The sequence below is a fragment of the Crocuta crocuta genome, unplaced genomic scaffold (assembly GCF_008692635.1).
Source record: "Crocuta crocuta isolate KB4526 unplaced genomic scaffold, BGI_CrCroc_1.0 scaffold811, whole genome shotgun sequence".
Classification (NCBI taxonomy): Eukaryota; Metazoa; Chordata; class Mammalia; order Carnivora; family Hyaenidae; genus Crocuta; species Crocuta crocuta.
Window position 1 is genome coordinate 59,166 of NW_027530352.1, and position 17,374 is coordinate 76,539.

At 47.7% G+C, this 17,374-nt stretch overlaps 3 non-coding genes across 3 annotated transcripts; 1 reads left to right on the top strand and 2 right to left on the bottom strand.

Annotated features, from left to right (window-relative positions):
* Window positions 1-1,746: 1,746 nt before the first annotated feature.
* TRNAR-ACG (transfer RNA arginine (anticodon ACG)) lies at window positions 1,747-1,819 on the bottom strand. Its single transcript has one exon. It is a non-coding gene; the product is annotated as a tRNA-Arg (tRNA).
* A 1,471-nt stretch (window positions 1,820-3,290) lies between these two features.
* Window positions 3,291-3,371, bottom strand: TRNAS-CGA (transfer RNA serine (anticodon CGA)). Its single transcript has one exon. It is a non-coding gene; the product is annotated as a tRNA-Ser (tRNA).
* Window positions 3,372-9,286: 5,915 nt separating this feature from the next.
* Window positions 9,287-9,359, top strand: TRNAV-CAC (transfer RNA valine (anticodon CAC)). Its single transcript has one exon. It is a non-coding gene; the product is annotated as a tRNA-Val (tRNA).
* The last annotated feature ends 8,015 nt before the right edge of the window (window positions 9,360-17,374 follow it).

The window sequence follows — 17,374 nt, forward strand, 5'->3', positions numbered from 1 at the left end:
AAACCCTTAAGCCCAACAGTGTGATTATTCTATCAAAGGTCTTTTTGTTTGCTTGAAGGGGAGGTGGAAATGGACTTCTTTCTAAAACAAGCCGCCACCATCAAAATGAAATAAAGTATTTGACGATATGTACACGTTTATAACAAAATCTTGAGGCAAACGAAAATCTTGAGGGTAGAAACACAATCGGTTCCCTTAAAGTGATCAGCGTGGCTACAGTACCGGGGGATGGCACTGAGGCGGGGGTTTCCGTCCCCNCCACCCCCAGCCTGCGGTGCGCGCGCAGCGGGTAACGAGCAGGTGCGGCTACAGGTGCGGCCTGCGGGACGGTCGCGTGCGCCCCTCGCTGACCGCTCCAGGGCGCCCCCCGGGAACCCGCGTGGGATCCGGTAGAGAGACCCAGAAAGCCGGGCTTTTACCCCCTCCGGGGGTTTCCCGCGCGCTAAACTTTGAGAAGCTCCAATCCCCGGGACCACCCTTCCCTCCCTCCCGCCTTTTGACGCGCTTCCAGCCCGACAGCCCGGGTCTCACGCGACGTCTGGATGCAGGGCTGGGTCCTTTTCCGCGCCTGCACCGCCTCCTGCGCACGCCGGGCCGCCGCGTTTTGGGGACATAAATCCGTGCATATCCTCAGGCCAAGGTGTCCGTTGCTCGTCTCACCTTCGCGCCTTCACCTGCCCGGGTGCCCGGGTCGCGGCGCAGGGGCACCTGTTCCGGAGGCCCGCCCCCTCGTCTCCCGAACCCCCTCCCCTCTCTCTGGTCCGCCTCCCCTTCCGTCTGGGACCTGTCGCACCTGCAAACAGCGCCTCAGTGTCCGCCTCCTGCGGTCAGGTAGACGCGCTGTGGGTGACCGCGCGGGGCGCGGCGGGGACAAGGAGACCCAGTCCTTTCGTGCGTGTTGGGGGCGGGGGGGCGGTGTGGACCTTTGCGGGAGCCTCTGGCTTCGTTCGTCCGCAGCCGCGTCTTTCTTGGCTCCACATTTCTCCAGGGGATGTCCCTTCTCTTTCTTCCGGGACAGGGACCGATGCTCAGGGACAGAAAGTGTGCAGGAGGGAGAGCCCTTGCCCAAATGGGGGACAACCTAGTGAAGAAAACACTGGCCAGTTTTTATTGTTGTTTATTTTTGACACTTCTTTGGTTTTTAAAAAGGCCGGTTTAATTCACATACCATAAAATTCACATGAAAGCGCACGGTTCGGTGGGTTTTAGCATATCCAGCCTTGTGCAACTATCACCACTATCTAATTGCAAAACGTATTCATCAGCCCCCAAAAGAGCCTGTCCCTTTCCACCTTCCCCGGCTCCCCCCGCAGCTACTAGCTCTGTGAATGCACCTGTTCTGGACATTTCACAGAAATGGAATCATACAGTAGGGCCTTTTGTGTCTGGCTCTTGTTTGTTTTCTTTCCTGCACTTAGCATGATGTCTTCAAGGTTCATCCGGGGGTGGCATGTATCAGAGCCTCATTCCTTTTTATGGTAGAATGATATTCCTTATTTGACCTTTAAGCTGTCTTTCCAAAGATCCTTCAGTCAATTCTCTCCGGATCAGCAAAAGGAAGCAGATGAAAAGGGAAGCTGAGCCGAGAGGCAATCCGAGCCTCCGCTGGGACTTCCTGGAGAGCCCGGGGCCTGAAGACCCAGATCCGGTGAATTACCTTCCAAAGGACTAAAACTCTGTTTCTCTTACCAACCACCTAAAGGATTTGCACAGAAAGACATTCTTACAAAGAAAGGAAAAGAGATGCGAGCCAGCCAGGAGTCGAACCTAGAATCTTCTGATCCGTAGTCAGACGCGTTATCCATTGCGCCACTGGCCCCCTCTGCACGGTGGTGTTGATGGTCCATTACTCATCAGGAGCGTGGAGCACGCGGTCGCTTTGTGAAGCGGGCAGAAGCGGGTGGAACAGGAAAGACCTGTGGACCCGGTAAAGCTCCCTGCTGGGGCCTGTGGCTCGCATGTATACGTTACATCTCCTCAAAATAGTTCCATGGATGAAGGGATTTTCTGCCTTGAAGCGCATCGTGTTCTGACAGAATGGCTGACGTTTGCGTGTTTTCCTTTTATGTGCACGCCTGTTTCTCCCTGTGCGTGTTTATTAGCTTATGCAGCTGGTTCATGGGTCCATCAGCCTCTCGTTTTCCTTACGTGCTTAATACTGACGCTATGTGTGGATCAGAGATTAGCGGTCCATATGATTTAAAATTTTGATATAATGAAAACCAAAGTGGAGTAAAATACCTTAGTTGAGTTACTAATCATAGGTTTTCCACCTCACTCTCCGAAGAGCCCTAATTCAAGATGGAGGAGATAACTTCAGACTCTGCTGCAGAACAGACATTCAGAAACACCCACCCTCCCGAATGAGGCCAAAGAGGGGCAAGAATGCAATAAAGGTAAACATTTTAAGAACCAGATTCACACACGCACTTAGAAGTTTGAATTTATATTATAAAGTTAAAGAATACCAGTCATCATTACATAAAACAGCTTGGTATTAAAGGGCTCGATACAGGTGAAATAGACATGTGGAAATACAAAGGCATTTATAAGTGAGGGTCATCCTCTCCTCTGAGAGCCAGAAGCAGGGCTCTGGGGTCCTTTACCCAGACTCCTGGCCCACCAGATTTCCTGCCTTGGCCAAACTATAGCCTTTGCTTCAATTTCCTCGTTTCTATAGCATGTTTTAGAGAGCGCTTGGCGCGTGCGCGCGCGCGCACACACACACACACACACACACACGGATTTTTAAGATCTAGGTCTTTATGTTTCCCACCAGCCTGCTTTAGGTCCCTCCTCTGCCCTCCCCTGTGTTCCCCTCCCCTGTCTTCCTTTCCCCTCCCCTTCCTTTTTTTTAAATACCAGAGAACTGTGTAAGGAAGCTTACCTACATCTCTATTATCAGCACAGGGACTTTTATTAAAGAGTTTTAAGAACAAAATTTCCTGTTTCTCTTGGCCCCTGGGGCCTGCCTTCGGATTTCCCAATCTCACTACAAAGCAGGCGACTGTTCCGAGCGCTAAATCTCAGGCTTCGCACCCTGGGGCCCAAGGAAGCAGCGACCGGCGCGCAAGGCGAGATTCGCGGATCCCTGCTGGGACAAGGACATAAGTGCCCCAAGCCCCAGAGGGAATTTTTAAACAAAGGGTGGGGGGGGGGGNGCAAACACAGCCTTCTGGATAGGAAGCTGCCCTCCTACTTTTCAGTTTGGGGAAAAGGATGAAAAGCTGAGAAGACAGTGCTTTTTGAGAATCTCATACCGTAACTTAGATAGAAAAAGCACCAGGGAGCGCTGTGAGCAGGATTTGAACCTGCGCGGGAGACCCCATTGGATTTCGAGTCCAACGCCTTAACCACTCGGCCATCACAGCCTGGCCTGGGTTCCCCATTTGGCCAATAAAATACACATTCGTGCAGGGCTCTGTTGCAGTCTGGCTGCTTCTGCGAGTTTGGCCGAATTCGCTTTGGACACAGCAGGAAAGCACGCCCACGCCCCTTCATCAGGGGTCTCCACGCAGCACCCCCCTCCACCTCCTCCCCGCAGGCCCCAGGCTGCAAAATCTCCCCTCTCAGAGAGAAGGTGGTGTTCCAGCGTCATAAGAATCCTTGATTTCCAGTTTTTCTAGAGTGTCCACGGATTGCCTGCTTTTACTTCATCGTTGGTAGAAAAGGTGGTGAGGAGTTATCCTCGGCTGCCCCGCATCCTGCGTCACTGTGCTCGCCACAGAATATAGTGTCGCGGGGGGACAGTTGGACAGGATCTTACCAATAGTTCAGATGCCTCTACCCCTGGATCCAGCATCTCCACGAACAGGCAGGGTGGGCCTGCGCCCAGGAGATCACGGTGGCTTCGCTTTATCCTCTGTGGCAGACAACAAGACCGGGAGAGACCCAATTATTCAGAATTATTTAATTACTGATAACTTCTGGCAGGCCTCCCCAGTGGTCTGCTGGGCGTCTTTAAAGGAAAACGAGAAAGGTCATTATGTGCAAACACATATTGTAAAATAAAAGCAACGGTCAGAGTGATCTGCATAGAATGTTACCATCGGAAACATACTTGTGTTGGGTCATCTGTACATTTTACCAAGAACAGTCCCCAAGGATGATCAGTGGACTCGGGAGGACAGGAGGCGTCAGGGGCTGGAGACGCAGTGGGCGGCAGGACGGAGAAAGTGCGTGCAGCCCAGTTCGGACTTCGGATGCATCTACTAATGAATGAATGAATGAAAAGGTCAAGAAAACTCTACGAACGAGCAGGTGGGTGACAGAATTGTTTCTCCCAGTGGTCTCCTCTGGAACGGTGAGTACAGCTTGCTTCTGGAACTCAGCAGTGCGGAGGGCTCTGAGGCCCCCCCACCCCGGGATCGAGTCGCCATTTGGAGTCAGTTGAAGAGGCTGAAGCCACAAGAAGAGGGCTCCGGAGTGGCGTCCTAGCCCGACCCCGGGGGCGCAGGGGACAGGGACCTGGAATACACAGCCTGGGTTCGAAGCCCGGAGAGATCTTGATTTGCTCTAGGGTGTTCTGGGAGACGTGGGGGGAGTCCTCTCTCCACAGTGCACCCTGGGACCATTTTGCCCCAATTCACAGAGTTCAAGTAGCTTAAACGTCCTCCTTTGGGTCTAAATGTACAATTTCAAGAATGTGTGTGTGTGTGTGTGTGTGTGTGGTGTTGTTGTTGCAGGGAAAGGAACATTTTCTGAGTGTCGTTCTCCGTATAGCATAGTTTCCAGGAGTTGTTTTCACTGGGAAATCCTCTCATGGCAAAGAGCTCGGTGTGGACTACGTCTGCTACAATCTCCAGTCCCTGGCCCCAGCTTCGCCATTTAACCAGTTCACAGCTCTGCAACAGACCCAGGGCCAACCCAAGGCTGGCCGCTGCGGGGCAGTTTCATTGGTTTAACTCTTGGGCCTCTGACAGGACCCCCTGGGACGAACACTGTGGGGTCCAGCCACAAATTTGAGTGTCTTTTGAAACGTCTGTGGTTCTTTCTCAGCTAGATCTTGGATTTCCCCTCGGCCTACTCTGCCAAGGAATTCAGGAGTCCCTACTGAAAACCCAGGCAGGAGGCTGTTTGTTCAAAAGGATGCCTTCCACACGCTGTGTGCTCCCCCCTTCCGTCCTGTCTCCTCCCGGGGGGTTAACTCCCTGGAGATTCTTTTCAGTTTCTCAGTTCTTCAAACAGTTTCTCAGACTCTTGGTCCCACTGAACCTGCCATGTTCTTGTGCACCTCGGTGCCGCCCACCCCCAGGAGGTGTCCGTTCTCTCGCCTCCAGGACTGACTCCTGACCCAGAGCCCTGAGAAGCAGAGTGAGTGTAGATGCTGCCGAATGAGAAACAATTGGAAGGGAACGTACTGGAAAATTATTATAATTCTCTTTAGAGCATCTTTGATTTTAAAATTTGCCGCAGAGTCTTGCTCAGTTTCAGGGGGAAAGGGGAGGAGGAAAGAACTCTTAGAAATGGCTCCTTTGATGCCTCTGAAGGTCCCCAGCTCACAGCCGAGGCCGCCCGCGGGATGGTAGGTCCCAACGTGTGCGGTCAAGTCAGAGGACTTCCTCTCAAGGTGTTTTAGTAACTCATTTCAGCATTTTTTTTAGTGTCCCGGTTCAGTATCACTTCTTTGAACCGTGTAGGAAGAAAGATGTTTTTCACAAGAGAAAGGAAGGAAAACTGAGGTGGCCAGGAGTGGACGGTGACCCTAGTCTGACCTGTGACCCCTCGCGTCACTGGCCACCGTGCACAGAAGGCTCACGTCAAGTTGCTTTGCACCAAACCTACTCGAAAAGGTGAGTGGGGGACGGCTGTAGACTGCGTGTGCTCCTCCGGAACTGGCGCCTTGACACCTAATCCCCAATGGGGTGATGGCCTTGGGAAGTGACGGGGTCACCAGGGTGGAGTCCTCAAGAATGGGGTCAGGTGCTTATAAAAAAGTCCCTGGGGAGTTTGCTCACCCATTCCTTCTCGTGTAGACTCAGAGAAGCCTGCCCTGTATGAGCCAGAAAGCCAGGAAGAAAACTCTTACCGGATTCAGAATCTGCTCGCGCCTTGAGCTGGGACCTCCCAGCCTCCAGGACTTCGAGAGCTAAATGCTCGTTGTTTAAGCCACCCCGTCTCCGGGACGTGTGTTATAGCAGCCTGAGCAGACTAAGACTGGGTTGGCGACACAAATGAGGCCTGTGAGACCGAGCCACTTCCAGAAAGGCCGCCCCGTTCGCCTGGTGATCAGTTTGCACAATAGACATTTGCCTGAAATGTTCAAGTTTGAAACAAGAATCAGCTTTCAACTTTAGAGCACAGTAATGTGGGTGGAGGTCTCCGTGCCCACCTTGTGACATGGGACTGGAGTGCTGATACGGCCCTGGGGGGAGAGAAGGGTGCTGCCGGCTGCGCTGGCGGAAAGTCCACTGCTTCCGCGGGGCGCGGTGATCAGGGCCGGAGAACACAGCACTGAGCCTGGCAATAGCTGCACACCAGGGCCCTGTGTTAATTTTCTCCATGGGTGAAATGACATCCGGAACGGCAGATGCAACTGCAATAATCCCTCAGCTACAGCTACATCTATTTACAGTAGCTCATGGTCATTCTCCATCGGCGACCTCTCTGCTGCAATTACATAGGCAGGTGAAGTAGAGATTCGGAGGGAATCTCTACCCTGTACCTTTCTAGTCCCCAGTGTTGGCACTGATCTCTGTGATCCCTCCCAGAACACTGGTATTGCTTTTGGTTTACTATTGTCATCGTTAGAAGACTTTCTAGTGGCTTCCACTTGGCCTTTTCTGCCATCACAGCGCTCACTCCATGAGCCATAGAAATAATATTAAAGTTACCATCTAGTCTGGAATTAGGGAAATGGGCTCAGGGCAGGTTTAGGGACCCACCATGTTCGCAGTGAAATGGATGAGAAGCAAAACTTCATTGAGTCCCTACCTTGCTCGGTGGATAGCCGCGACGTTTTGTGTCTCCAGGGATAAATGCCAGCTCCGAGCCATTTTATAGCAATCCCCAAAATCCCATTTCCTTTTCCCTAGCACACAGTCACTTTGGTAAATGGACACAGGTCCTTTTAGGAAAGGCTTGGAGGAGGAAAAGCAGTATAAATTTTTGTCAATGTGTCAGTGGTCTTTTCTCAAGGGAAACTGGACATCTCTGCGTTCAAAACTGGCTCTCGTCTGGGAGCTCGGACAAAGCAAGTCCAAGGTCCGTGTGCCTCTGAGACCGCTTTCTGGAGGGGCCCCTAGGCTTGCAGATGGCTGCCTCGTCTCTGCGTCCTCCTGGGGCTCCCTCTGTGCGCATGTGGAGAGAGATTTCCGGTGTGTCTTTGCCTTCATACCAGGACACCAGTGCAATTGGATGAGGTCCCCACCCTTTGACCTCATTTAACCTTATTTACCTCCTTAAAGTTCTTATTTCCAAATACAGTCACCTTAGGGGTCGGGGCTAGAACATACGGATTTTGAGGAGACATAACTGAGTTCATGACACTCATCCAGTCTTTGGCAACTTATTGCCAACATTTGGCCCCTATCATCCTGGGCTCCATTCATCTCCACGACATTTGGGGACTCCAGTTCAGGATCAGCAAGTCCCCCTGTCACTTCTGGCCTATGAGGAAAAGTCACCACGGAACTACTCAAGGATGCTGAGGCTCTGCTCATGAACTCATTTCTCACAGCCTTGGTGAAAGTTAGTTCCCCCGGCGAAGCCCACGATCAATTCCTTCTGGAATTTCAATTTTCTTGAGCCTTTGGGTTGCTCTCCACACACTAAGGGAATACTGATGATTCAGTTTCATTTTGTCGGTTCACCCTAACTTTGGGTCCCTATATTAATCATGTATTGATTATACATTTTTAATTAATAAAAATGTAGAGCTGTTCCCAGGCCCTTGAGTTAAAACACTGAGTTGGATACATGTGTCAAGTACGAGCTCGGTCCCTTGCAACTCGATACTCCTGTCGCCTTGAGCCTATCCACGTAAGATCCGTTCCCATCCAAACTTGCCAGCTTCCTGTCGATACAAACTGGGAAACTCATGCAGTTATTTTGATGTGTATCACACCTCCCCATGGGTCACGCTTTGTACTTGACCCTCTGGAGTCTCAAAAAAGGAGAGAGGGGGTAGTGATAGATCTTAGAGAGTGTCAGCAAGGCACGTAGCTCCGAGAGGCCAGAGGCGGTTACAGGCACCTCAGGCAACAGGACACTGACCTTCCGGTTGGAACGGGAGTGCCTCGTCTACCGTCTACCGGTTAGCACCTTGGGGGGGGGGGTAATCTGGAAGTGGGGAACAACTTCCCCAAATACGGTTGAGGGATCTGATGCTTCCCCCTTCAAAGCTTACTTCATTCCAGAAAATTTTTTTTCTTCAATATTTCTAACTTGTAGCAAAATCTTTGACTGAAACACAGACCCACATATCACTAAATTATGATGCAGTTTACTCCTTCCCTTTTTCACTACCCTGTCCTCACCCATTCCCCAAGATAAGAATTTACCTTTTACCTGAGTCAGTCCATTTGTATTTGATTGAGTCTGTTCATTTTTTAACAACGAATTTAGAAAGATTTGTTCTCAGGCTGAGAACTCGGCCTCGCCAAGAGGAACTGTGGCGTTACATTTTGTTGCCAAATATTGCCAGTTTGGTTGGCCTACTATCGTGTATTTGCTCTGCATTCTGCGCCCGAAACATTTCATCTCCTCCTTTATGGGTCCCAGAGCCTGGGGGTGAGAGGGAGTCACCGGGACTACGTGTACTCACCTTACCCGCAACGGGAGCGGCCAGGGCAGAGTGTGCCCGGCTTCTGACCGCCTCCTGCGCTCAGGCTGCTCAACCCTGGTTCCCAAAGAGTCATTTTCTGGCACCAAGAGAGGAGTCCCCACGGCAGGGACAGAGAAAGAGGTGTAGACAGTATGGGGAGGTCTTGAAATCAGATTCTCCAGTTATAACCATTTCCTAGCAGGTGCAAGTCAGAGCATATGCTGTACACCTTAAATTCACACAGCGAGGTATGTCCCCTGTATGTCAAAACTAGCAACAGTTTTTTTTTTTAATAAAAACATATTATTAATTCAACACTCCCCCCCACCCCCCAATTCTCCAGGGTGATGCAAGAACCGGGGCCGTGGGTGAGCCTTTCGCTTGGTTATGATGATTCTTTGTTCATAAAAAGAAAGAAAAGAGAGAAATGCACCGTAACAAGGCACAGTCCCCGAACCCGCCCACGCAAAAGTCCTCATCACGTGTAGCCAGAGACCCATACACGTGTGGCCTCGCACGGCCGTTTCCGTAGTGTAGTGGTTATCACGTTCGCCTCACACGCGAAAGGTCCCCGGTTCGAAACCGGGCGGAAACATCTGTTTTTCCCCGAAATGCACTTGAGTTGATTTCAGGGATTCCGACTTCTTTACATTCATAAACCACAAGCAAAGTCAAAGGGTCGCCCTTCCTCTTTGTTGGAAATCGGTTTCCCCGGAGACCTGCGCTGCCGCCGCCCGCTCCCCTCTGCGGCCCCGGAAAGCGGGCGGGACGGGGCCGAGTCTGGGTGTCCCCGAAGGACGCGGCTTCGCCCTGAAACCGGGGNTCCGCCCTCAGAGTATTCGTCCCTTCCCTCCTCAGCACTGCGGGGCTGAGGTTGCTGCGCGGCCACCATTAGAACCGTGACCGGGACAAAACGGACCAACATAAACCTGACACAGAAAATTAGTACTTATATGATTACGTTACCATGAAGATATGAAAAACAAATATGTTTATCTGAAATTATCCCATTTGCCGTTCTGCTACATGAATACTGTTATTTAATCAAAACAATAGGGCTACTTAGAAGTGGCAATTAGTATTTAACAGCAGGACTAAACAAACAATACATGTGAGAAAATACAACAATAATTTTATAATGTTTCTGTCCTCTGATAGAGAAACGTAAACTTCCTATTGGATATTTAAGTTGTGTAGACAATGTTATTGTGTATGCATAAGATGCATAGGTGTAATATTTTTAAAAAGGATAGTTACAATAGGACAAATTATACAGGTGATCTGTATTTAATAATAAGTAACAACATGAGTGGGTTTTTTTTTTTCCTGTTCCACATTCTGTAGGTTATTTTTACTTTGTTTCCTTTCCCAATGATGCTTCCCTGAACTGCCTGCAGCCTTTGGGACATTCTTCTTTTCTTTAATGTAGTGGTAAAACCAGGACCAGCTAAAGAAAAATCAGTTTAATATGCAGTTCTGTTCTTCTCAAGCCCACATTACACCATTCTTCATGTCAGTTCAGGGGGATGACATCCAACTAAGTATCTTCTCAATAAAACCGAGCCTAGAATCCTCGGGATTTTACTTAATGCCAATCCCAGGTTCCTGGACAGGTGGGGGTTCCTCTTCAGCTCTCCACAAGTGTCCACCCACTTTACAGCTTGTTTGGGTTGACCTGCTGTTTCTCACCAGATTTTTCACATCTATCATATCATGTCACATCATATCATCTCCATGTCAAAAATTTCCATAGTCAAAAAATCACATTGTGTCTGCAAATTCTGAGAAACTGAAAAGTGAGCAAACCCCTGAAGGATGAAGGCTTCACTATCACAGATGGATAAACCGCAGCCCTGTTAACATGAGACGTGTGTATGGGATGCAACAACATTTACCAGGTTTTCACTTTCTTTTTCATCGTCTTTTCATTTTCTCTGGTAAGAAATTTGTTGGCTGAATTTGCCAAAATTTACATTTGTGTCCTCAGCTGAATATGCAGATCAATGAACGAAGCCTAACTTTTATCTGGGCAACAGATCATGAGGTTACAAGTGATATGGGCCATTCTGACTGGTCAGTCCAATAGCACGGGGAAGAGGAACTGTTTTCATACACAAAAAATTACTGAGCGCGGGAGGGAAAAATCATCTTTCATTCAAGGAGAAACACGTTAGCAAAGATCTATATCTCTGAGTGTCTTGGCTTTGTTTACCGATCATTTGGGAGGATAAAAATATTGACTGGTTGTGATCATTAATTTTTATGTTTCAACTTGAATGGGCCATTCATTCAAGTCAACTTGAATGCCCACATATTTGGTCAAGCATTATTCTGGTTGTTTCAGTGAGGATGCTTTTGGATGGGGTTTACATTTAAACGGTGGGCTTTGAATAAAGCAGATTGTCCTCCATAATGCAAGTGAGTTTCATACACTCAAGTGAAGTCTTAAATAGAAACAAGGGCTGATCTTCAGTGGATGAGAGGGAATTTTGACGCCACGCTGCCTTCGGATTTCATCTGCAACATCAGAACTTCCGGATTTGCCAGCAGAGATGCCTTGGGGCTCAAAGTGCAGCCCATCCTGGGTCTCTCGGCCGTCAGCTCCCCCATCAGGTTTTGGACTTGCTGAGCTGCCACAAGCACGTGAGCTGGTTCGTTATGGTGAATCCTTTCTACATACATAAACACCCCCCCCCCGGGTTCTGTTTCTCTGGAGAAACCTGACCAGCCTACCAGTTTGTATTTTAAAGTATTTAACTCTTCAGGAGTCCATAATGGCACCTGCTGCAGCCCCACAGCAGCTCCGATCCAAGTGGTCATTGGCGAGGTGGTCATGGTCCCTGTGTCCATGCAAATAAGGGGCGTCCTCAGCAGCACAGGGCAGTTAACAGTCCAAGGTGCCAGTCTAGGAGCAGCAACAAGGAGCAAGGAGTCTCTGATGGTGGGGGGGATGGGGGGGAGGCTCTGGTNGAAGGCAGCTTCGGAAGGGGTCTGTGGAATATTCATATTCTCAAAGGTACAGAAGACCTAGAAAATCTAAGGAGCACAGACAGAGAGGAGAAGACTAAGGGATTATTGTAGTTAATAATAATAATGTTAATCTCTGCTGCACAAGCCTCATGTTTGCTTTCACAGGATATAGGCAAACAAAGGTAAGTCAGTGTAGGATAATAGAAGCATAGTACGTGTATAGTATGAATAAATAGCAATGTGCTATGTTATGAATTATATATAAAGTATTTTATTGTAGTCTATTAATATAAATAATAATATAAAAGTTTATCAGAGTTTCTGGGAAGATGCACTTATCTGTGTCCTGTAGTTGCTAAGTGTAACTAACCCTTCGGGACATTATGTGTAAAATAAACACAAGAATCTGAAAGGTGGAGAAAGGAAGGACACTAGCTAGGCACCCTGAGGCCAGAGGAATGACATGGTGGCAGATTCCCTATTTCTGCCTCATGCGTCCTAGACTTGGAGCTAAATAAGCTGGAAGCCTGAAATGCCAGCGGGCACATACAGAAAATTCTAAGAAAATCTGCTCTCTCCAGCCAAAACGCCACCAAAGGGACAGCCTCGCAAGACATAACACTTGTGGGCAATAACTGCTGACCTCTAGCCACACACCACATACAACTGTAGCCTTACCACTGTCCAGGGCAGCAAAGGCGAAGCAGGAAGCCAGGACATGTGCCCCCACCCAGCAGTGTCCCTCCCTCTTCCTGCCTGCTGCGGTGGCGTTAGAGGAGCCTTGTGAAGAACAGGACTTTCGTCATTGCCCAGTGGTAACTGGGTCCTGCCTCATCCATCTCTGGGCCAGTGGAAACCACGTGGCAGCCAAATTCTCTCCCCCTGCCAGCAGAAATAAGATCTCCGCCCCCCACAGCGTGGTGTCAGTGGAGGCTGAGTAGGGGGTCCTGGACTTCTGGAGTGCCCGCCTGGCAGTAATGAACACAGGTTCGCCCCAACTTCCCATGGGGTAGTGAAAACCAACTAAAACAGAGAGTTTAAATAAGAGCCAGAGCCCCATAACACAAAGCACATAATGTCCAGATATCAGTTGAAAAATCACTTGTCAAACCAAAAACTGGAAAAATCTCAAACTGTACAAAAGACAATCAACAGAGTGAGCCCAATAACAGGATGTAAGGGATATGAGGATTATGGGACAGAGATTTTAAAGCAGCCACCCGAAAAATGCTTCAATGAACAATTATGAACACGCTTGAAACAAATGAAAAATAGAAAGCTTCAGCCAAAAATTAGAAAGCATCAGGGAAAAAAATGAAAGGAATACAAAATGATAATTTTAGAATTGAAAACTTCAATAATCAAAATAAAGATCTCAGAGCTTGGGCTCAATGGCAGAATGCAAAGGACAGAGGAAAGAATGAGTGAACTGGAAGACAGAACAACAGAAATGGCCCTTACAGCAGCCCCAGTGAACCAATACACCATAATTGCAGGTGGGACTGTAATTCAGCCACTCTGGAAATACATTGGCAACTATTTAGAAACTAATAAAATCACCATGCGACCAACAATTGCTTTCCTTGGCGTTCACGCTAGAGAAATGAAGACTTATGTCCACACAATTAACTGTGTAGGGGAGAAAAAGTAATTTTCCCTCTACCGTTCTAGATTCTTGGCTGAGACCTCCCTGCAATAAAGGACAAACTGTCAAGAGAAAAAGGAGTAGAAGTTTAATAATACGTATGTCTTCTGTATACGTGGTGGTGACATGGTTTTCCTGGATGTCTCCATTGTATACAAGAGGTATATATGTTATTAAACTTCTGTTTCTTTTACTTTTGTTAATCTGTCTTTTCTAAGGGGTGGTGGAAGGGCCTCAGCCAAGAACTGAAAAGGGTAGAGGGAAAATTATTTTTTCTCTCTTTCAGTCATGTGTGAATGTTTACACCGACTTTATTCAGAATAGCCAAAACCCAGAAAAAATCCAGATGTCCTTCAAGGAGTGAATGATTAAATATCGATACCATGGAATATGACTCAGCAGTAAAAAGGAACCAACTACTGATACCTGTAAGAATCTGGATAAATCTGCAGAGAATTTTGGAGTGAAAAAAAAATTCCCAAAGGCTACATACTATATGGCTTCATTTATAGAATATTCTTGAAATGGTAAAACTACAGAAATGGGGAATAGATTAGTGGTTGCCTGTGGTTAAGGAGGGGCTGCAGGCAGGCAGGAAGTAAATATAGTTATAAAAGGGCAATTTGAGGAATCCTTGGGACGTTGGAAATGTTGTGGATCTTGACTGTTTGAATGTCAATATGCGGGTTGTAATACTGTTTTGCAAGATGTTACTGTTGGGGAAAACTATAAAGGGCACACGGGAACACTATTATTTCTTACAACTGTATATGAATCCACATTGATCTCAAAATTTAAAAGCTGAATTAAAAAGCTTAAGATTTAACACTTTCAGATCTCAAAACATGTTTTATATTGTTTCATTTGCTCTTAGTCTTTTATTAAGTGTTTTCTCTTCTCATCTGCTTGGTGTTGCCAAGTGATCTCTTTCCTTCAAGATGTCATCTGGTTACTTCCTGGTGAAACTTTCCCAATAACCAGAATCTAATGTGCAGCAGTTTTCACAACCAGGCCACGTCCGGTCCCACCGTTACTCTTGATAACCCCTATGAATTCCTTCCCTCATTCCTCTGCCCGAGACTGGGCTGCCCTATCTTCACTCACAACCAACCTGTGAGTCCTCCTTCCCTCCTTCGCTCAAAGTCACTACGCTTTGTAGTGTTAGGTCATGTTACTGACGACATTTGTCACGTCTGGGTACCAGGATCCAGCAACAAATAAACAAAACATGAGTACTCATTTGCTGTCCCGAAACGATCATTTCAGATACAGAGTTCTTTGACTTATTGCTCAAAATGCCTTCACATGACTTTTGTGTGAGCTTTGGAGGAATGATGGGAAGCATCATGACACGTTCAACTTCTATTAAAAACAACTTAAGCTTTCCCTGCCCCACCCCATGGCTTCAGAGGGATTAGTTCACAGGAGAGAATCCTAATGGGAGTAGTCAGTTTATATACATTATACCAGATTTGTTTACTTTTCTTATTGTTCTCACGTTCCTTAGAGATCAATGCTCACATTTGTGGGAATTTAAGTTAAGCCAATTGAAACCAAGTGAAGACACACTAGAAATATTGCATAAAACTAATTTGAATACGTGTTCTATTTCCTCACTTGAGATTGAAAGAAGAAATTGGCCATTCATAGTCCCGTTTTCAAAAATTGGTTGAGCAGCAACTTTCTGTAGGTATGGCGGGTGCTCTGATGGTGGTAAGAGGAAACAGAAGTCCAGGAGATGACGGAGAAGCAGAAAGGTGCTGCACGGGGACCAGCGAACTTCTGTCACTTGACCCAAATGACAAATATGCAGTGAGACCAAATGCCAAATCCTACATCCCACTCAGCTTGTTTTTGTTTTCTTTTTAAAGTTATTTATTTATTTTTGAAAGGAGAGACAGAGAGAGGGAGGGAGAGAGAAAGAATCCCAAGCTGATTGCGCATAGCCTGATGGGGGGCTCGAACTCACAAACTGCGAGATCATGACTTGAGCCAAACTCAAGAGTCGGGTGCTTAACCGACTGGGCCGCTCAGGGGCCCCTCAACTTGTTTTGATGCCTGCATTCAGACTCCACTGCTCTCCACAATTTATTAGTGGTTACAGAAGGAAAATTCTGCACTCCATGGTTTCCAAGACTGAATTTAAGATACTCTCCTGAGGCCACACTTGGAGTGATTTTTTTGTACAAACTTTTACATAGACCAGCCCTTCATGTTAGCATTTCTCTACAGAAGACCTCACTGTCATCTCCTGACCTCAGAGTCCTTATTTCCTGGTTGACTTAAAGGTTCACATTTTTCTCCATTGCTTGACTTCTAAACTTGAGCATCCCACAGTGTGCGCTGGCAAGCTAATCTTCAGCGTTGCTGGTGATCTACACTCCAAAATTACAGAAAGAAAGGGAGAAGGCCTCTAACACAGGACATTCTGTTTATTCTGATGTGCTATGAACCCAGAATATGAAAGTCTTCCATGACGCATAGTTTAAGTGCTTTCATCGGGCAGTGCCACTAGCCTGTCCTGATCGTTTGCACGGAAAAGACATCAGCACCAGACCTGAAGAACAAGAGAAGATCCGTCTTAAGGTAAAACAAAGACACTGCCTGTGTGGAAAAGACCGTGCCTGCACTTAGACAACTAATCATATACCATGGGTGCTATTAGACTTTACGCTCTGGGAGGTGGGGGGAGGGACCATGTGTGTCTTTGGGCCATTATGCGCTGCCATAGTGAAGGCTAGACTGGATCATGGCAGAATGTCCATAAACGTTCCTGAAGTCAGTGAAGAGTATTATAGGTAACTTTATGAAATGTCTCCTAAACTCCCCATGACATTCTCTTGCCCCTCCCAGGTACCCCGAAATCTCACCCAGAAGTCTAAGTAAAGCCTGGCAATGCACCTGTAAGTGGTCAGCCACTTCCCTTCTGGACATTTCCATGGCAGCATTTATTATTATTATTATTATTTCTAATTTTCCCAACTTCAATATAAGAACAATCATGACTGTCTCTTAATATCAATTGAATAAACGATGTGTGATGGAAAGTTTACTTGAAACAACACGCAATCACGTGACACAATGTAGGCCCTCACATGGTTAGTTTCTTTAGTGAGAGTGGCTAGGCTGTTGCCATGTATATTTTAAAGGGACTCGTTTCAGGGATGACAAAAGCAATTTTGGCACAGGAATCTGGAAAATTTGGTTACGCTGTGCAAAGTGCAGCTGTGTCTCCCTCTCAGCCTGCTGACTACAGCAAGCCCATAGACTTCAGAACGTCAGGTTTTCTGAACACACCAGGGGGTGGAGGTTACAAAAGCACCTAAGGATGGGGTGCCTGGGTGGCTGAGCCGGTTAAGCGTCCGACTTTCGCTTAGGTCATGATCTCGCCGTTCGTGGGTTCGAGCCCCGCGTCGGGCTCTGTGCTGACTGCCAGCTCGGAGCCTGGAGCCTGTTTCAGTCTGTGACTCCCTCTCTCTCTGACCCTCCCCTGCTCACGCTGTCTCTCTCTCTCCTAGAAATAAATAAAACATTAAAAAAAAAAAAAAAGCACCTAAGGAGACTGAACTCCAGAAAGACCTCTCATTGCCCTTATCCCTGGCAGACGGGCCGAGGAGCGAAGGAAGCGAAAACTGTGAAGACCCCACTGGGGAGAGACTGAAGAAACTCTAAGAGATTTTTAAAGTCTGCTGGCGAGCCTGCCTGACCAAAGCAGAGAATCCCACGTAGCCAAAACCACAGCCACCTTCTCTGCTGTGGGAGAGCAAGCCAGAAAGGGGGCGAGGGAAAAGGCTAGAAAGTGGAGAGAAATACCCACTGAGGCGCCCCCCACCCCTCTCCCCCGAGGAAAGCCTCTAAAGCCAGCGAGGAGGGCAGGAAGCTAAGGGGACCGAGCCAAGGCACTTTGTTTTAAAAAAATCTTTTTTAAGGTTTTTTTTTTTTAATTTATTTCTAGGAGAGAGAGAGAGAGAGAGAGAGAGAGAGAGAGAGAGAGA